The sequence below is a fragment of the Phyllostomus hastatus genome, unplaced genomic scaffold (assembly GCF_019186645.2).
Source record: "Phyllostomus hastatus isolate PE091 unplaced genomic scaffold, TTU_PhHast_1.1 phas_contig_86, whole genome shotgun sequence".
NCBI classification, from domain to species: domain Eukaryota; kingdom Metazoa; phylum Chordata; class Mammalia; order Chiroptera; family Phyllostomidae; genus Phyllostomus; species Phyllostomus hastatus.
In genome coordinates, this window is record NW_025333977.1 from 72,165,464 (window position 1) to 72,187,978 (window position 22,515).

General features: G+C 35.3%; 1 pseudogene; it reads right to left on the reverse strand.

Annotated features, from left to right (window-relative positions):
• Positions 1–844: 844 nt before the first annotated feature.
• On the reverse strand, positions 845–1,472 carry LOC123827417 (annotated as a pseudogene).
• Positions 1,473–22,515: the final 21,043 nt, after the last annotated feature.

The window sequence follows — 22,515 nt, forward strand, 5'->3', positions numbered from 1 at the left end:
TTAACTATTCATTGTCAACTGATTCATGAATATAGAACCAAGCTCAATTTGGAACATATGGCCTAAAGATAATAAATTTAAATGCCTGATGTAAAGTAAATTAGAACTGGGATTGTAATGCTGATAGTTTTTCTACAAAACTCTTTTAACATCTGTCCAGAAACTTTAATTTTTTCAGATGTTTTTACACATATGCTGCTTCAAATCTCTATACATGTATTGTAACTTTCCTTCAAGAGATTAATTAGAAAAGTTAGTTATTATTTAAGAATAAATTGGCATATGTGTGAAAAATAAAATTGTATAACCTTATCACTTTTAGAAGGGCCTTAAATTTTAATAAAACATCCAAAACAACAATGTTAAGAAGAAAAACTAAATTCTTGGTTGAGGTTTAAGGAGGTAAAATGTCTCTAACATGGATTTCTATATCAATAACTACCACTATGTCAGATACACATTTCACTTCTAAACTTTCCCATGTATGCATGATAGGAACTAGAATTTGGAAACTGGGTTTCCCATAATCTCTTTCCATTTGAAGAATACCTCTCATTAAATTTCACTAATAAGAGGCATTCTCAAAATACTTGGAAAGTGGAAGGAAAGATGTAATTATTCTTTAGTCAACAGCTGTGAGCAGGCCTATAGCTCTGGCAGATGTCAGTCATCAGTTTTTGCAGCAAGTTCCTTGTGTTTTCCTGAGAGTTGTCCACTTCATGGCTATCATCCTCTGGGAAATTCAATGGCAGGTTTTGTTTTAGTTTATCATGGTTTTTGTTTTCTGCAAAAAACTTTATTGTTTCCATTTTGTCCAGCAAATGGGAGAGGGCTCCAGGGTGGTTCAAAGGGTATCTAGTGGTTTCAGGGAGAGGCTCAGGCAAAAAGCCAGATAGTAGGGACATGCAAAGGGCCCTTCAAAGGCCTCTGGGCTCCGAAGACTGCTAGTTGTGCTTGAGGGTGAGCCTTTAGAAGAGATACTCATCCATCTCAGCTTGGGGGTGGGCCAGCCTGCAGATGTTAGTCAGGTGGTTGCCCATCTTCTTAATGAGTTTCACCTCATCACCCAGGAAATGGTTCTCCAGGAAGTCACAGAGATGAGGGTCTGGGCAGGCAGAGCCCAGGGCATGCAGATCTAAAGGGGCCTGGTTCAGATTTCTTATCCAAGGCCAAGGTGGCTTGCTTGGCATCCTGAGTTTTACCCCACTTATCTTGGGGAGGCTCCACCATGTCCTGGAATAGAAAGCGACCACCTTGCTGGTTTTGCAGCTTTAAGAGATACTTAGAGAGCCCTCATGCTTCTCCTCGACTAACTCTCAGAAGTGGCCCACGCCTTGCAGAGCCAAACCCTCATGGTGGAAATAAAAGCCCAGAGAGAGGTGGGTGTAGGAGGCATGCAGATAAAGATTGACCAGGTAGTAGACAGCAGCTTCCACTTCAGAAGAATAATTCAGATGAATTTGAGAACTCATGGTTGCTTGGCAATGAAGAATTAAGGTAAAAAAATAAAACAAAACAGGTTTGGCTGGTCTTGGAGGCTGAGGGTGGCTGAGGTGGTTCCAAAAGTGGTGACTGGAAAAGAGATTGGATGGTAGTTGGAAAGAAGGCATGTCCCCAGGTTTGATACCTCCAAACCTTGTTGAAGCAAGAGACAGATGCCAGGACGGCAGAGGTCACTCTCAATGGCAGTATTTTACAGTCCCTTCATTCTCTGGTTTGTGAAATCAACTAGGAGCTTCCTGATCTTCGCTGCCCTAGCTTTTCCAACAATTAGGTAAACTCTCCTTTCCAGTATTAATACCCTTCTATTTGAAACACTGTTAGTGCACAGGTGGCAAACACAAGGCCTGTGGGCCAAATCCTGCCCTCCTTGTTTTATCTGGCCCAGCACCTTGTTTCTACCCGGCAGCAGTGCTGAGTTCTTGCTTAACTATTAAGGAGTAGTTACATGTATACAGTCATAAAATTACATTCGGCCCTTTGAAGGCAACCATGGGACTGATGTGGCTCCTGCTGAAAATAAGTTTGATACCCCTGCTCTAGTAGTTTCTGTATTCATGATTTAACTGACCGACCCATCAACTACATCAGCTTGTGATTTGCTTGAAGAAGTTGGGCTAGATTTCTGTCATTTGGGAATACTAGTATATGTATACAAATGTAAACCAATTTTTTAATTAACTGTTTTTCATTAACAGTGTTTATTTATATATGATTTCAGGAAAGAGAATGTGTTAAAATATCATTCATAATAATATCATCAGAAATTATCATTTGTATGGATGGATCCTTAGTCACCAGCATTTATAATCAAAGCACCTGTATTGTAGAACTTTAGAGTGAATCATTTATATCCTAGACTACATAAATAACATTCTGAAGTTGTATAGAACAACCCATCTAGCTAAATACCTCATGGCCCTATTACATTATCATTTTCGTTAAGGAAATGAATCATGCTTCCAAATGTTACAAATGTTTTTAATGTGATACAATTATACCAATCTAGTTTTCTTGATTAAATCTGAGTCATAAATATACAGACGAATAGACATACAGACACAGAATTTCATATTTGCTTAAAGCCATGTGTGTAAAGTAGGAGTTTTAGATTTCTCTGTTTATTCAACAAATATGTATTGAGTGTATGCTCGATGCCAAGCACTGTACTAACAGTTGTGTAAGCAATAAAGACCAAGTCAGATATTTTTCTGTCTCAATAGTTCTTATGGTTTATTGCTGAGGCAGACATTAATAATATATAAATGTATAGATGGATAGCTTGGCAGATAGATAGCTATAATCCAAAGGTTGATAGATACTGACGGTATAAGACATTTACCAGAGTATTTGATCTAGTCTACAGGATACAAGTGGTAGGAGTCACTGACTAAGTATTTCCCTATGAAATTTCTCTCAGTGAGTAATATTTGAGCTGAATCTGAAAGCTAATGCATCATTTGGGGTCCAGCCAGAGAAGCAGAGCCATTGAGTCATTATGTGGTTATGGAATCAGGTCTATAATAAAGGTATTAAACCTCACAGTCATGCAAGGAGGTGAGGGAACTGAAGGGGGAAGGGAAGAGTTCAAGGATCAGAAAACAAATCTCCGATTTCTGCCTGAAGTTGCTTTATTGGGTAATCTAGAGCAAGTCTGTAGAGGAATTTGAGAAGCCAAGAAAACCCAGTTCCCTAAGGTAAAGGGGATTTGATAGGAAGCCATTGTTCCTGTGTGACATCTACCTCTGTTTAGGTCTGGGGTTACTGTTCGTTATCAGGTTGTCAGCAATTGGGTGGAAGAGATGGACACAAGTGGAGGAGACAAAGAACAAGCTGGCGCCCCCCCAGGTATGGCCACATCTCTCTGTCACTTATGTGACCACAAAAAGGCATTTAGTGTAGAATGGCTCTTACTTCACCTTCTCAAATGTCCCACAAGCAGCTCTTTGGACAAACTCTAACTAGGAGCTCTACATGATAGGGATTTTAGACAATGTTAGCCCCTATTTAACAAAATGGCCAATAGAAAAATACAGTATCCATGAGTAGGAGTTAACTGGAAGAGGATTTCAGAAACAGGAGGAATAGAAGTTGGAAGCAGAAAGATCAATACACTATATTCAACATTGGTATTATTTAATACAAAGTAAAACCTTGCTTATAGGCAACTTTTGATGAGAGTCCTTATTTTCTAGTTCAATTTTATGAGAAATGGATTAAGAATTAAAAGCTAGATTTAAGCATCTTACATAAAATATTTTTAAGAAACAAAATAAATTAATATCACAAGCAAAGACAGAAAAAGGAAAATCAGTACTTGTCATTTCTAACTTTTTTTTTAATGACTAGAGTACTAAGTAAAAGAACTGGAGAATTAAGAAACGGTAACTGAGAAAGCTGACAATTCAGACCTATACTGGGCATATTTCATGGAGGTTAAAGTGATATTGAATTTATTCTCCTCAGAATCTCTAACACTCAGATTTGCTTTCCTCTAGACAATTTTATTTTTGTTTGAGCCTATGGAGTTATTCACAAATTCACGTTCTTTCACAAAATTATGTGTGGATGGAGAACATTCTCATGTGACCTCTCCAGTTAGGATTTTCAGAAAGTTCATGGACTTCCTGATTTGACTCCTCCTCCCACCCTTCTTGATTATCATTTGGCTATTATTTTTAGGACCTATAATGACTCAGGCAATTTTTATTAAAATATTCATTTTTATTGTTTATTATATGGGGAGGCAAGACTGTAAAAACATCATTTTTGTAGTTTCATTAATAAATATTAAGTAATAAGTAAAAGAATTCAGACCTTGAAAGAGAAGAAATATAGACAATAACCTACAAAATCAGGACTTTTATTCAGACTAGAAAATACTATACCATTTGAATTTTATTCAATTTTGATAAAAACATCAGTGAGAAGCCTCAGTACCATATGTTTTGTCTCATTTAATCAATGAAGTTGAACCAAAAGAAAATCAAGAAAACATCATAGAAAAGTAGTTAGTATGTAATTTTAAATTTAAATTAACACATGCAGTGGCAGTGGCAGATCTCCTGTTTATTTTTTCTCTTTTTAAGGAATATACAAATGATGTAATTGCAATTTATAGACCTCATGAATATTTCCCAAATTAGATGTGGGTTGTTATGAAAAAATAAGAAAATTTCATTTTTTCTTATTTATTATTTTTTGATAAAGTGAAATTGTTTTTTTATTTCTGTTTTTATTTGCCATATGTGCACACAACTATGTGAGTGTCTATACCAATTTTTATTCAATAATATGGTGAATGCCAAAAGGATCTAATATAGTCAGTGAACTATTTTCTATGTAATAATAGTGAAAACAAAAGTATTCTGTGCAACTCCTTAGATTGTTTCCTCTAAATTGATCTTTGTTCTCAGTTTATATCATACTTCTAAGGAAAAGTCATATGATACAGTAAATATCTAACAGATACCAAGATATGGGGTGGGGCAAAGGTAGGGTTACAGTTAAGAGTATGAAAAATAATAATAATAATATAATAATAATAATAAATAATAGAAGAATAAGGTCTGTTGCACATATGCATAACTGTAAATCTATTGTACTTTTGCCCCACCTGTATTTTTAAACTGGCAGGAATAGTTATATGCACAACAGGCCACAATCTCCCAACAAAGTATGAGACAAACTTTTTTTATTTCATGTAAACCTATGGAGTATTTTGTTGTTGTTGTTGCTGTTTTTTTTTTTGTTTTTTTTTTTGCATATACCAGTCCAGGTCTTTTAACACCAGTTATTGAAGAGATTATCTTCATCAACCTGTAAATGTGATGGTTAAATGTAGATCTTTAAATGTGACTTTTTTCTTTGGAAGAATAAAGTGTAGTTAATAAAAAACAAAAAACAAAAAGGAAAACAAAACACAGGGAGCACTTTCCCCCAACAAAAAATTTACATACATTCAGTAGATAGTTATGGAGTGCATCAGTTAAGTAAAGCAATAGATCAGTAGGTGGAAAAGTGAAGCAGGAGAAGAGACGTCCGTATCCTTCCCTTCAGCAGATGCTTTCCTGTTCTCCTTCTGTGTTAGGAGTTAAAGGCCAGGTGATCACTGGAAGATGGGGAGAATCCTCAGGGAGGGAAGGATGGGACATTGCCTCGGGTTAGTGTCTCCACACTGGTTGTATCTTTACTGTTGGAAGCTGCCTGTTTCTCTGATTTGCCAAGTCTTGATAAAGTGGGGGTTCTCTGAAGCTGTCTTTATCAGCAACATCTTTAGAAAAATAACTTTAAGTTTCAGCAGTTAAGTTTTAAAATGCTTGACTTCTTTCTCAGCTTGAACTTCTCGCCCCCTCCCTTGTCATATCTATTAAAGCAAGTTTCCGGTCAAGTTACAGTTTACTTTATATTCGCTTTTAACAAGTACGTAAGCCTATGACTAATTCAGAGATAATGATAGTGCCAATCCTATTGACAAAATTGAAATACCAAAATGGAAAAGTGTAAATCTCTGCTCTCTTTTCCCAATAATACTATCCTGTCACTTTAGTGCTATATCAAATATTCCTTGGCTTCTTTCCTTAAATAGAGTTCGTCCAAAGCCCCAAGAAATGATATTTCTATAGTAACTTAGGCCACATCCACAAGCCCCAAGAGTGAGATTACCACATTGCTCCCATCAAAAACTTCTCTCATGTGATGTTAAGAACTTTGAAAACAACCTCTGCTTCCCTATTAAACTCATCCTCAGGATTCAAGGGATTTTTTAATTAGCTTCTTATGCTCTAGTTAATGTGCTAACTGGTTGAGTTTCCATTTCTGAGGCAACATGATGGAAATGTGCATGCGTCTCATTTAAGAACTACTACACATATTTACACAGTAATTTCGTATGAAAACTCAGCATGAAAAGTATGGCAACTAACTATGAGAGATAGAAACATGAAGAATTTGCAAAAGAGGAAGAAAAATATTCATGAGATAATTTGCACCTTGTTATCTAATTTGAATTTTAATGGGCACGTTCCTACAATCATCACATGCTGAAAAGAAATATTGAGAGTAAAGAGCCAAAAAAGATATTACCAGATAATTACCGTACAATTTAAAATGCACATTCCATTGTTTATATATAGCGCTTTTTTTAAAATCAGTATATCATAGAACATTCAACGATTAGAGCAGAAATGCAATATCAAATGCAAAATAAAATGATAAATCTCTGTATAATGAACTTTTCCATTATAGAGCAGTAAGGCAAGAGGAACAGCCTCCCGTGATCAAGGCAAATGCTATACCAATAAATACTACATTGCCGTACCTTGTGGAGCAAAGGCAAGAACAAAGGCAGTGCAGAGGAGGGAGAAGTGAGAGAGATGCACATTAAAAGCATTTTAGAGCTTGTAATTAACAAAGGCATCAATAAATATCCTAAAGTCAATGTAAGAGCATTTAAAAAGCTTTTAAATGCTCCTGGCAATTGGGAGGCCCATTACCAGCAAAAATCTTCTATACACACAGGAAGAGTACTGTTGTCCAAACAAACCAAAAAGCAACTAAAAATGAATTTCTTGGTTTCTTTCAGTGAGTTTGGCCTAAAGTATAGAAAGAAATGTCTAACTACCTGCCATATTATTATGAAAAATACATGCATATACCTGCACTAACCCCTCATTTATCACTTTTAATCTGAATGAAATCCTTGGTGTATGAATCTAGATCTCTAAAGAAACAGTAGATGATTTTTTTTCTTCTACCAGAAAGGCTGCAGCAGAAAAATGATATGAGAACTTTGATTAAAAACACCTATTAAAGGTAAAAATTGATTTTTAACTGTTATTTTAGGATGCTAGCTAGCAGTGGATAGCACTAAAGGAGAGCATTTTCATCTTAGCTTGATTGTGTTCTTTTTTTTTAAGATTTTATTCATTTATTTTTAAAGAGGGAAGGAAGAGAGAAAGAGAGAGACAGAAACATCAATGTGTGGTTGCTGGGGGCTGTGGCCTGCAACCCAGGCATGTGCCCTGACTGGGAATCAAACCTACGATGCCTGGTTTGCAGCCCGCGCTCAACCCACTGAGCTATGCCAGCCAGGACAGCTTGATTGTGTTCTTATTTCATACATATTTATAATAACTATGTGCATCATATATATATATATATAAATTTATATATGCAATATATTTACATGTGTATGTATAGTTATATATGCATTATATTATTGGTGATGCTTTTTATGACTGTGCTTCCAGAGGCTTAATCTAGATTGATCCCATAAGCACAGAGAAGGGCAGAGGTAGTTCATGTAGCAGCTATGAAGCCCCGCTGCTCCTTGCCGTCGGGAGAGAGATGCACATTAGCCTGAAGCCACACAGTTGTCATCCTTTCAACCCTCCATCACCTTCTTTGCTTCTTTGTGTCCCTTCACATCCCCCATCCCACTTTTATTTTGCAGAAAACTTTTTTTTAGTTTACTGAAACATATGGAATTGCTCCTGTTGATGTAAACAATGAAAAACCTTTCAATCCTTTTCAAAACTATAGTGTAGTATATAAAGACCTTCTACCTATTTCTTCCAGCTGATAATTAAAAGACCTGTATTGATACATTAAAAAATAGTGACTGAGGCAGTAAGATTTTATTTGTAAAGGAGAATTTCTAAATAGTTGATCACATTATAGTCAAACCTCCATTCTCAAATGTCTTAGATCACAAAGAATCTGTTTCTTGATCAAGTTATTCACCAAAAACAAGGTCTCAGTTGTCCTACAAAACTTCATTTCTCAACCTGACAACCCTTTCATGCTACATTTCTAATGGGAAGAATGATTTGGTTTTCAAAAAAATCACTTCTTGAACAGCCTTCCAAAAGGAATCATTTTGAAGACTGAGATTCCACTGTATATCCAGTAAATTGGTGATTCTAGATTAAATTTACCACTACAAGATGAAAGATTTCTGAATTCAACTGGATTACACAATGACTTTCTAAATTCTTTCAGAAAAATATATAAATCCAGTATTTGAAATGATTTATATGGTACAGCTTATGTACTATAATTAATGTGTTAAATATTATTTTATACTGTAATAGAAGAAAAGCAAATAACAAAAATCAGATGAAAGATAACCTTTCCTTTATCAACTCAACAAAATGTTTTTAATTGAACAACAAAAAGATTGCCCAAATCATGTGCATATTTAGATTCTTATGGGGAGAAAAAAATTAAGAATATAAAAATTAAAAATGTATCAAATAAAATGAAAGAATTTGTAGATTATTTAGGGTTAATGTTAGACAAATTTATTTTTATCTCTACTTCCTGGAGATTTAGTGTGGTTTTACTTTGTTTTAGAGTAAAACGATGGTGGCTTAAATAGTGTAAGTCATATTATCTTGTCAGCTGTAAGGTAGAGAAAGAAAAATCTGTACTTTAACACAGTGCTTTGAATGAAAGGACAACTTTGGACATATGTAAGCCATACTTTGATTATTTTTACTGCAGTGTTTTGTGAAAGTTGTATTTTTATGAAATATTACTTTTTTCACTTTTGCTGAAAGGTTATCAAATATAAATGTTTAAAGTATTATTACTCTTTTGACAGTCTTTATTTTGCTTCAACCTGCCTCACATAACACATTTCCACTGTCTGCAGTCACATGAAACCTGTGCTGCTTCAGAGTGATGCACCATGGGAGAGCCGCCCCTGAATGACCTGCATCTTCGAGGAATGTGAACTGTTCAATGGCCCTTCTTCTGTGATCGTATGTCAGGCTTGTGAATGATATGTCTTCAAAGAGATGTTTTTCAAAAGCAGGGTGCATACTTACTCTCCAAGGGTAAGTTCAAACAGAAACAGTAGTTTGGGCATCTCCAGTGCCCTGTACACTATTGCAGGTCTATTTCAGGATAAAGATGGAAGCTGAATCAAAAGGAGTTACGGCTATTCTAGTTTATTTATTTTTTTTTACTATTAATGCTGACTTCTTTGCAGGCAGTATCCTCTCTGCTGTAAGATAAAGTACCATCATACTGTGTACCTGCTTCTCTATTTTCTGTAAAGGAATATTTAGTTATAACTATATTTTTATCTATATAACATGCATTTTTGATGGATTATTATTATGTATGGGATAATCTGCTTTATACCAACCAGAAAGTGAAAAATAGAAAATGGAAAAAAATATATTATCTCATAATCTTTTCCCAAAAAACTAAGGTAAAAAATGAGATGTTGCAAAGGATTTTCATAAAGAAGCAGGTTTTGTTTAATAATATATTAATCCTGCAGATAAAAGTTATGTGACAGGAGAAATAGATAGCATCTGTCAGTCATGGTCAGCAGCCGTCTTCCTGAAAGTGGTGGCTTTTGTTCTAGGCCTTTCTTTGGTAAAGTTTAGCAACAGCGAGCTGTAAGCAGACAGGGTATATATTTTTCTTTATTGATACCCAACTGTTTCCCTGAACCACTAGAACCAAATAGGTGGCTTAATGGGTAATCTTATGTGTAAAAATGACTGAACCACAGGTGCCCAGATATTTGATCAAACATTGTATTCACAGGCTTTTGCTGTGAGGATGTTTTTAGATGATATTGGTGAGCTTGAGTAAAGCAGACTGCCCTCCTGAATGTGGGTTGGTCTCATCCAATTAGTTGAAGGTCTGAATAGAACAAAACGGCTGACATCCACCTGAGCAAGAGACAGCCTTTCTCCTGCCTCTCTTTCTTCCTTCAAGTTGAGACACAACTTTTTCTTGCTTTTGAACTTGAACTGAAATATTGGCTCCTTCTGGGTCATGATCCTGCAGCCTTTGGACTGAAGCTGTATTATCAGTTCTCCTGGATCTTAGGAGCCTTTGGACTCTTAGTAGAGCTACACCATCAACTGTGCTGTGTCTCCAGCCTACTGCTCATCCTGCAAATCTTGGCCCATGTCAGTCTCACAGTCGTGTGAGCTAACTCTCTGTAATGTCACTTTCTCCATACATGGATACATCCCACTGGTCCTATTTTCTCTGGAGAACCCTGAAAAATAGATAGTAGCCAAGAAATTTTTCTTTATCTTTATTTTCATTCACACCTGAAGATATTGCATAGACCAATTAACCCCTGATATGAAGTGAAGGAGGTAGTTATAGGAGAATGTCAAATTTCATCAATTTTAATATCTGATTAGATTTTCAGTCTTTTTCTTATAGGAACTATGTGAGGAAAGAAGAAATACTGTTTATATTTTTGCCACTCCATAGTATATGTGTAAAAGATTCAACTCTACAATGAATCTATTTAGTAAACATATTTGTGAATTTAATCAACAATATTTTGAACACCTACTATGTTCTACACATCATTCTATGCCCTCAGAATACAGAGACAAAGAAGACAATGTGGTGGTGGCTAGTGACAATAATTCAAGACTATATGTGAAAACCAGAAGGCTTTTTAGGATCAAAAACTGTGAGGAGTCTGAGGTTTTACCATACTTGTAAGATAATTAATTGGCTTGCCACCCTTTTATGGAGGCTGATAGGAGCCATGGAAGTCCTGGGTCAGAAACAATGGATAGTTTCTTAGTCACACAATAGAAGTAGCCAGAATATAAGCATTTGCACTGGTTCTCTGAATGCCAGTTCCCACAGGGTAATGCAAAGAATATCAGATCACACAGCACATGCCTTTGGTTGTATTACAAAACAGGAACCTATGATTAGTGAACCCAGGTATTTCACAATAGGCATTAACTATGTGTTCCCTTTATTTGGGAGAGAGAAGCTATTTATCTTTCAAGGCTATTGGCTGTAAAAACATTATTAGTATAGAACAAAGGGTAGTCATTTCTTCACTTTCATGACATGCAGAAGTGTGAGAGACCCAAGGAGTATTGTCTGTCAGCATGTAAGTATATACATATAAAGACTCTCTAAAGCCAAAGAGAAGAAATAGAATATCAAACCTAGGAATTATTTATAAGAAAAATGTTGATTTCTCAATTTGAATGAGCTTGTTTTGTTAAGGTCAAAGGTTAACAGGTCTTTGTAACAGGTCTGCTACAGCCTCACCCTGTTCTCCTAAAGGTAGGACAATCCTATACATGCACCAGTAGGGGCCCACTATGTTAAAAAACCAACACCACTTAGGTGAATGGCATAAATTTAGAGGACACTTAATATCACCTCATGTCTACTCAAACGTTGCTTGCATTCTGAGCAATCTTAAGAGTAATGTACCACTTAGTGTCTGACAGTGGAGTCAGACATTCCCTTCTTCAAAGTATGCTTTGTGTACCCTCACTTTTATGCAGCTTAACTTACTTGGTCTATTCATGTCTATTCATGTTTCTGCAAAAGTTACTACTAATGAGGATCATGAATAAAAACAAATATATCCTTACATTTGTCTGCACCTCATACAAGGGAAATAACTCCCTGGTTGCTACAATGTAACATCCATTTCAGTGCTGGCTTCCCAGAAAGCCATGGCTTCATACTGGTATACAAAGTGTCTTACATCTTTAATTAAAGTTTGTTTCACTTGTCTCTTAATTTCTTCCTTCAGCAATATACTGGGTTGGCCAAAAAGTTCATTTAGTTTTTTTTTTCCATAAAATAAAAGACACATTTTTCATTTTTACCAATAACTTTATTGATTTGGATATTTTGAATATGTTGGCTATCTTCCACATGGTATAATGTTGATTGTTCTCAATTAATGTTTCCATTTGATCGCTATCAACTTAAATTGGTCTAGCTGCCTGTGGAGCATCATCCAGCAAGAAATCTCCTGCTTGAAACTTCACAAACCACTTTGTCACATTTGATCAGTCACAGCACCTTCTCCATACACTGCACAAATCTTTCTTTCTTTCTTTCTTTTTGCATTTTGGTTGCATTTTTACCTTTTTTGAAATAATAAAGCATAATATGCTGAAAATGTTGGTTATTATTTTCCTTCATCTTCAATATTAAAATGGCTACACAAAAAGTCACTGATTTTGATATATTTTTTTAAATGCACGCTGATATGACAGCTGTCACAATACTATTTAACAATTGTTTTAAATGAACTTCAAGATCACTAAGTGCTACTAGAGCCATCTTATGGAAAAAAACAGATGAACTTTTTGACCAACCAAACATATAGTCTTTTTAGTGGTTATTGGTTAGGGGTGTGGACCATTTAGATAAAAACACAGATGTGTAGGGCTCCTCTGTGTCTTCATGCCACTCCTCTTATAGACAGTGTCATCAGCTGAAACTCAACAGCCTTGGAGGCCACAGACACTTTCTCAGATATTTTCATTTTCATCAAAGATTACAAAATTTTTCAGAGTACAAAGTCATTGCCTGGATTCTCATCAGTCTGAATTTCTTTTGAAGTTTGTGAACTTATTTTCTTCACTGTGTTTTCACCTCCAAGTTCCAGTCTTTTCTTTCCTTCCATCACTGATGTCCACAGTTTGGCAACTTCAAGTCAGGGCTGGCCTCGGAGCCAGCCAGATTCTTCTTTCCCACCTCTCTCAGCTTCCTTTCTCCCACAGGAAGCATTAGTTAACATTTTATCATGAAGCTGCATTCATTTGAATCACCAACTGTGAAAAACTGGATAACTGAACATCTCATGAAATTCCACTGTATATACTCAAATAAGCCTTTACTATAAAATATCAATACTTTTAATCAAGAGAAAGAAAGCACAAACCTTACAGAGATGGAAAATTTTCATGTGTAGTCTCCAGGGTTCTTTTACTTTCTTTTTTTTTTTAATTTTATTTTGAATAATTTAGATTCTTATGCAGTTGTATAAACAGAGGGATTCTCTGTGTTCTTAAATCTGTTTTCCCCAATGGCAATATTTTAAACAATTGTGGTAAAACATAAAAACCATGAAACTGGCATTGTTACACTTCACCAAACTTATTTAGATGTCCCCAGTTTTATCTGCACTCGTTTATTTCTATGTGTATTTCTTTCATGAAATTTGATTACATAAGTTTGTGAGTCAGCACCACAGTCAAGCCACAAGATACTTTTAGAGCAAAAGCTTCCTTGCGTTGCCCACTGTCATCACGAGCACCCTCCCCCCTGCCCAACAACTCTCATCCCATGGTGACTAGTCATCTCTCCATTTACATAACATGGTAATTTGAAATGCTGGATATATGTAATCCTGCAGTAGATTGCACTTTGGGACATGGTTTTTTTATTCAGTGTACATCTTTTCCAGAAAAGTTGCTATGTGAAGCAATGGCTTACTTCTATTGCTTAGTAATAGCCTTACACATGTGGAAGAAATTGCACTTGGCATGGTGTTTAATAAACTGTTGGATTTTATTTGCTAATATTTCATTGAGGATTTTTGTATCAAAGTTTAGGAGAGATGATTGGTTTGAAGATTTGATGTGTTTTGTTATGTTCTTTGATATTGTTCTTTGTTTTGGGCCTGGTTTTGGTATCACTGTAATACTGGCCTCATAAAAAGAGTTAGGTAGTATTCCTTCTTATTTAACTTTTTGGACCAGTTGTGTAAAACTGGTATTAAGTCTTTTATAATAGTTTATACAATTCTCCAGTGAAACCATCAGGGCCTGGAGATTTCTTATTTCAGAACTTTTAAGTAAGAATTCAATAATTATAGTGGCTATAGGACTGTTAGATTATGTATACCATCTTGGTTGAGTTTGGTAGCATGAAGTTTTCAAGGTGTTGATTTATTATTTATAAGTGGTAGAATTTATAAGTATAATGTTTCCTGTACTGTTTTCTTATTCTTTTACTGGATGCAGGATTTATAGTGTTTTTCTCTGTTTTATTCCTGATACTGGTGATTTGTGCCTTCTTTCTTTATATTTTCATCTTACTAAAATTTTTGTCTTTTCATTGTTTTTTGGGGGGAGAAAAATCAACTTTTTGTTTCATTGATTTCCTATATTCTTGTCATGTTTTGAATTATATTAACTTTTGCTTTTTCATTACTAATACTTTCCTTCTACTTTCTTTGTGTTTATGTTTGCACTAATTTTTAAAGCTCCTTGACATAGAAATTTTTATTATTGATATGAGACATTCCTTACTTTAAAAATAAATTTAGAACAATTTCAGATATTTAGAAAAATTGAGAAAATATAGAGAATTTTCACATATTTTTAAATCTAAGTTCCTCTATAATTAGTATCTCATATTAGTTTGGTGCATTTCTTAGGCTGTGAACCAATATTACTACATTATTATTACCTAAATTCAAGTTTTATTAGATTTTCTTCATTTTTATTGTAAGTCATTTTTCTGTTCTAGTACTTAATTTATTTGTCATGTCTCTTTGTGCTTCTTTTGGCTTTGCAGTTTTTCAAATTTTTCGTTTATCAAAACTTGGTGGTTTTGAGGAGTCCTGGTCAGTTGTCCAGAGTGTCTCTTTTACCAGGGTTTGTCTGGTATTTCTATCATGATTGAATTGCATGTATGGATTTTAAGGAGAAGCATCATAGAGGCATAGTGCCATTTTCATCACATTATATGAAGGGTGCATCCTATCAATATGACTGGCACAGCTGGTCCACCAGTAAACCCATCTGGGCCTGGTGCTTTCCAATTCAATTTCCTTCATAGATATAGGCCTATTTAGATTACATATTTCTCTTAATGTGAATTTTGATAATTTATGTCTTTTAAACATTGGTCCATTTCACCTAATTTATCAAATTTGTGGACATAAAATTGTTCATATAAATCCTGTACTATCCAGTCAAAGTTAATGCAATCAGCAGTGACAACTTTTGTTTCATTTCTAATATTGGTGATTTGTGTCTTGCTAATGTTTTCTTAGTTAATATAGCTACGATTTATTAATTTTATTATTTTTTTAAAGAGCTAGCTTTGACTTCAGTGAGTTTATTTTCTTTTGTTTTTATTGATTTCCTGTTTTCAATTTTATTTCTTTATGCTATAATTTTCATTATTTTCTCCTTTATTAAGTTTAAATTGTTCTTTTTTCTCTAGTTTCCTAAGGTAGAAACTTAGATTACTGAGTTTAAATCTTTTTTCTAATAAATGAATTTAAGTCTAATTTTTACTGCTTACACTGCATGACACAAATTTTGATATTTTATTATTTTTCATGAATATATTTAAAAATTAGTTGAGATTTTTTTATCCATTTTTGTTTTTAGAAATGTGGCTTTTAATCATCAAATATTTGGTGTTTTCTAGCTAACTTTCTGGAACTGATTCCTCATTTAATTCAATTTTGGTCTGAGAAAATACTTTGTATGATTTGTATTCTTTGCAATTTGTTCAGGTGTGTATTATGGCCCAGAATTAAGTCTATATTTAATGCCTCCTGTAATCTTGAGAAAAATGTACATTCTGCTGTTGTGTGGAGTATTCTATAAATTTCAATCTGATCATATTCATTGATAATATTCTTCAGGTGAGCTATATCCTTATTGATCTTCAGCCTGCTTAAGATATTAATCACTAAAGAATGTGTTAAATTATATAAATATAATAATAACTTTTTCTTAAATATTTTCCTGAGGTTCTTAGAATCCATAGATGCTTCCCAAAGTTACTCCATTGACTAAAGCCAGTTGTGGTAGAAAGGAATATTTTATAATTAAAACAATACCCATTTCACCTTTATGATTCTGAAGCATGTTCAAGAACTGAGGACAAGAGGACAAATACTAAGACAAAAGAGGCTCTCATTGGTCTTATCACTCAGGAAATTCCAAGGATTTGGGAGCTGTGATCCAGGAACTGTGAACAGATACCAAATATATATGACAATGTGGCAACCACACACACACACACACACACACACACACACACACACACACGGCCCTTCTATTGACTCAAAACTGTGTGGTTTGATAGTTTTAGCTCTGACAGTATCTCATGCAAATGTAACTCCTCTACTTAGTGCTGGGATGACTGGGCTGAATACGTCTTTGCTGACATTGTTTCAAATTCTTTTCACATGCTCTCTGGTGGATCAGTAGAACAACGATGTAACCTCCACATCCACTGAACATGAATTCCACAATCATGGATTGCTATTTTCTTTCTAAACATGTGCCCTATGAATCTAAGCTGAACTGGAAAAAGACAGAATGGAACAAAATACAGTGAAATGCAAGTGGCTGGGTATTTAACTTCTTAACACCTATCAAACTCAAATGCAGTCATGAATCTATATTTCTAGTTTCACAAGTGTTTATGTTTATTTTCCCTTCTCCTAATAAAGGTTTGTGTTTGTAGTCAGAATTGTCATGCACCCTTATTTTACTGTTTTCTCCTCTGTTTGTTCTGTGGACAGAGCTACATTCTGTTACGGCACTAAAGGAAATACATCCAATTGTCTGAAAGAGAGTGCCACTTCAGAGTGTAAAGTATTTGTCTGCTAGCAGGACAGGAGCTGCAGAACAAACAAAATTGATTAAAGCAGAAACATCTTTTACTTGAGTAATTCAGCAGCTTTTCCAGGAGTCTGAGAATGTTAAAGTGGCTAAGCAAGTTCCATTTCTGTTAAAGAATATATTGCTGTAGCATGAAAATGTAGGCATTTATTTGAGAAACATAATAGTATAAGATAATTTTTACCTACAAAATCTCAAATTGTACCAAGTAGTTATTATTCCCCTGGCCACTCTGTTGTCCATTTTACTTATTTTATATTCTCATCATGAGAACTATAAACTGAAATGCTAATTAATAAATAAATACATTTTAAGTAAAAGCTATAAATAAAATTCCTACAAGTTCAATGAATCTTTGACTCTAGTTTCTATCTCCTCTGACAAGCAGGTCTCCCAGACTTCTCCAATCCCACTAGTATTTTGTGTTAACTCCGGTCACTAGTTGCAAGTGCCACCAGACATTTCAGAAAATTTTTTTGCAGGTGGTACTTCCAGCATACTCTCTGTGACTTGAGAGACTCAGAGAGGTATATGAATCACAGTTTTAAACTCTGAAAAACCTTTGAAAGCATCCTTTTACAAGGGCTTGCTGAAGAAATGTTTTAAAAACAATAAAGAGCTAGAGGATTTTATTAATAGAATAGAGAGATATATCACTACATCCTTGCTATTTTTCCCTATTTCAATTTTGTCGTTTCCTATGAGAAGTGATAAAAACAGGTATTCAAATATACAAACATATATATCAAGATTCAAAATGAGAATATCTAGGGAGGATATTTGTAACCTCAATACCTTCATTTTATTTGGTTTCTTTTGTTTTCACATTATACCACTTTTGTAAGACAGGGTGAGGAAAATTAGTCTAGATTTCTTTAAAATATAGAATATTAGTACAACCAGACTTGTACCAAAGTACAACAGTAAACTACATTGATGTCTTGCTTTATATAAAAATAATCTATTTTTATTAAAAATTATATTGTGTATAATTTTATATACAAATTTGATAAATGTAAATTCTTCTAGTTTTTGGGTAATATCACCAAATTCCTCTCACTTTAACATAAAATACAGAGGTTTATGACTTACATGAATTTGGTGATATTACACAGAAACCAGAAAAATTTACATGTCTTCAATTAAAGAAGAATATATTTGCAGTTTCAATCCAACAAACAATAAGAATTTCTTCTCAATTGTGGGGAGTCCATACAGACACAGAATGAGGAAAACTCAATGGTAAGTAGTTTTCCTCAAATTACTGAGCATGCCAGAGTGCAACAGAATTAAAATTCTGGTGCATCATCTTAAAATTCTATTAGACCAGAATTGTATGAGTGCACTCAGGGATTCGTACTATGACAAAAGCTAAGAGAAATGCTGGAAGAGAGGAAGTCAGTGAGGCTGCAAAATATGGTCATTCCTGGGTCAAAATGCAAATTACAAGCCATCAGTATTCACAGCTTATTGAAGTAAACCAACCTCAACAGCAACTAATAAATGAAAGTGCACATAAAATAAATTTTAAGCAATTATAAGGGATTGAACGCATTCTGTAATTAGTAATTAATACAAAAAAAGATGACATTTTGATACAGATCATTATCACAAATTACAACTAGGACACACAAATGAGAATCATATATATTTTAAACAGGAGCATAGACTGGACTAGATCAAATACTTCCCCTTATGTGTATTAAAAAGATATTAATATAATCAACTTTGCCTCCCTTGTTATTTTGCTTATCACCATTGAAGCTCCTTTTATGCTCCAGAAATTCCTGACTTATGAGTAATGGTAGGTGACAGAGTCCATTAGCTATTTTAGGTGCTGAATATACCAGATAGCTTTTCAATCTCTCTTGCAGTTATGGTCCAGGTAGCAGCTGGCTCCCCAACAAGATCAACACCAGAGATCGAGCTGAGAACTAACAAAAAGAGCAGCAGAAACCAAAGTAAATCCTTTTTTTCTTGATTTTGTAGTTACAGAAAAATTAAGTTCCTGGAGCTGCAGGGACAACTAAGGTGGCCATTGGTGGCAGCTGTATAGGTAGAAGCGTTAACAGTGCTCTCTAGGGGTGTTCCCACCACACTGGTCCTACAACCCAAGGTTGGCCTTGGCTTCTGCAGCTGCTGATTGTGCCTAAAGAGCCTCTCAGTCATTCTGAGAGCCAACCAGTATCCACCTGATAAATTCTTTCTCTGCATAAAATAATCAGAGGCACTTTTGGCTGATAATTAAGATCCTTGACAGATTTAATATAAGAAACATTTATGTAGCCCTGGCCAGTGTGGCTCAGTGGATTGAGTGCCAGCCTGTGAACCAAAGTGTCACTGTTTTGATTCCCAGTCAGAGCACATGCCTGGGTTGCTGGCCAGGTCCCCGGTGCGGGAAGTGTGAGAGGCAACCACACATTGATGTTTCTCTCCCTGTCTTTCTTCCTTCCTTCCCCTCTCTAAAAATAAACAAATAAAAATATTTTAAAAAGAAAGAAAAATTTATGTAAATATTTTTATTTATATTACTTTTTAAAATATAAATCTTTTATATATGTTAATTACTGCTTAAATTAATTTTTGTTAAAAGCATTATCACTATAAAGTATTCTAACTTTTTAATGCAATCTTCAATAATTTTTTAGTGTGTAGAATGCTGTCTATATCAGCTATAGTGATCATTACAATTACCTTCACATTACTTTGTGAAAATATTATACGTATTTTGATACTCCATTTAGAAAAAGGAAAAGAAACCCCAGAAAATTGAAGTAGTTTATTCAAGGTCACATAGCCAGGAAATGCCAACAGAATCGATGTCTTTTGTCTAAAGCCCTATGATTTTCAACCTATACTTTGTTACTTTTAAAATAAGTTCCAAAGACAAGGGAAACAAATATCTATCTGAAAGGAACTCTAATTTTTTATCAGGAGAAACAAGATTAGGCAACATGGAGTTTAAGTTTAAAATTGTGTATCTACATTTCTATATCTATATTTTTACCTATATATCTTCAAAGTCAGATAGAACCTCAATATCCTACAATTTTGTTTGGTGTCACCTTGAATATCTGTGCCCTTGTCTTAGAGGGGGAGGGAGAGAGAACAAGGAGAAAAAAGTTTATTTTGGATTTTGTTTCATTTTGGCATAATATATATTTAGGGGTTGATATATGAAAGAAGAAAAAATGTCAGTTGTCACAAGACTTTCAGATGTTCCTTCAGTATGCCTGAGGGTGTGACTGGGCGGTGAGGCTGTGAAGGGGAAGCAGTGTTTCCTGTAGGTAGACAGCCCCCACCATGTCCTGAACTCTCCGTCCTTCCCTGAGTGCACTTCCTTAGACTCCCACTGTCGTTCACTCCACAATAGTTACTCTGGTACTGACTGTGGATTTTGCATTGAAATCACAGCAATAATTTACTTCATTTGATTTGGGTGTCGCATTAACAGCATTTAATGCCCATGTTTTGCTAGCCTTGCAACAACCAAAGTCATAGAGCACTCTCTCGCTGTGGTGCCATAAAGCCTCTCCTTTTATGTCACTCATGCAAACTTACTGAGAGGCCACTCTAGTTTCTTACTCAAAATGACCAGGTATATGAGGCTGTTTCCAGATTCACTTGTTCAAATCTTCCAAGGTATCCATCAATTTCTACTTTCCCATGTTACAGCTTCTGTTTGTCCCCACCTCACTCCCAACTGTTCTAGCCAATACACACAGACACACAAACACATGTTATCCCAGCTTCCACATATTCTTTCAATTCTATTAGCTCTTTGAAAATTTAAAAACCCTGTTGGTCGCATATTAATCATTTAAAAGGAACTGAGCTATGGCTAGGATTGAACTTTTGAATTTCAAACTGCTTCTAGCTTATAACAGTACCAAACATGGTGCTTTCAATTACAATCCACATCCTTTTATTACACTGTAGGCACAAGACCAAGAGGACCCTCTTGGGATGCAACAGCAATAAACCATCCCCTTCCTGACACACTGCATCTCTCAGACATTCTCCTGGCACTTACGTCTTGGACACCTAATTCCACTTCTCCGAGAGTTTGTCAGGGGCACTGGAAGATCTTCATGAGCAACGGTTAAAAAGGAGAAAAGAAATTAACTGAGAGGGGCCATAATTCTACCTATTTCACTTTTTGTTCTCTCAGCCTAAGGGAGAAAAAAGACGAAGCCATCTTTAACCTTTATAATTCACTTAGAGTATCTAGCTGGCTGTCAAGGAGAGATGTAGTGTTCTGAGAAGTGGAAATGTACCTAGAGTTAAAAGTTTTAGCAACCATAACATAATAGCATAAGGTTCTTAGAAGAGCCGGAGTGTTCAGAGAAATTGTAGATTTCAGTAATTTATTAAAATGTCTGTTAGAAAGTCATCTCCTTTTAATTGCACAAGATCTAGTTAAGAATCTAAAGGAAGGGAAGTATTTGCCCTCTTTTGGCCCTATCCCATCAATATGCTTTAATTTTATAGATTAACATTACAAGTCTTTATTGGACAAATGCCAGGATAACTTAAGACACCATAATCTTGGGCTTTGAGCTCTCAAGGGAATTAAGGATCACAACCAAAGAGGATGAATCAACCCTTAGAGAGACATGGATATGGACCTGTTCCTTGTCTTTATAGACCTCCAATACATTTCCCTTTCTTTACTCTTCCCCTTTTGGATTCTTTAAAATCCCAAATGCTACCATTGAGATGAACCTGAGGGCAGCATGGGGTACCCAAATGTGGGGACCTTGCTTTCAGTAATCAGAGCCTTACAAGTAGTTCAGGGTAGGTGAGCATGTGAACATGCTCTTCTCACTTCGTCACTTCCATTTGGGTGTGTGATCTCGGCCTGTGTACCCAAGGAAGAAATCTTGGTTCAGCTCTTCTCTAAGCACTGGCGTTAGCTTTCCTTTTCTGTTTAGTCTTCTCATTCACAAACTTGCTCATGATAGGTAATACAAAGTGGATTCAGGCTTGTTTTCTTTTGTTTGTTTAGAACTAGGCAAAGAAGCCCTAGTTTGCATCTAGGCCCTCAAATATATGTTGTTTAGGGGAAAAGATATCAATTCCTTCCTTTTAGTTTACTAATATTTTATATGAGAGAATGGAGTTTCACCTTGTAATACAGTGCTAATCTGTTCTGATTTATCCCTCAGGTATTGAAGGGAGAAATCATTAAAGTAACAATTTGGAAATTCCTATATTCTATGATATCTTTGAATACATGAAATACATTTTTTCTGTAGGTACCAACTCTATAAATGATATTTTACAGAGATACCATCTGGAAAAAACAATTTTATTCATTCCAACTCTTTAACAAAAGGCTTCAACTGTGAGCTCCTTCAAAGTCTGTTCTATCCACAGAGAGCCCCTGAACCCAGCTTATGTCCTTCCTTGGACTGGGCACACCCAGTCACTGAGCAAGGTGCGAAGATGTGTCTGGACATTCTACTCTGACTGGCAGTGCTCCCTGGAGAGCTCCCCTCCAGGTTAGTTGTGGCTTTCTCAGTCCTGCAGTACAGTTCACCTTTACTCCTCTGCCCAATCCTGCCTCCTCTCCCTTCCTTTTAAAGGCTTTTAATTTCTA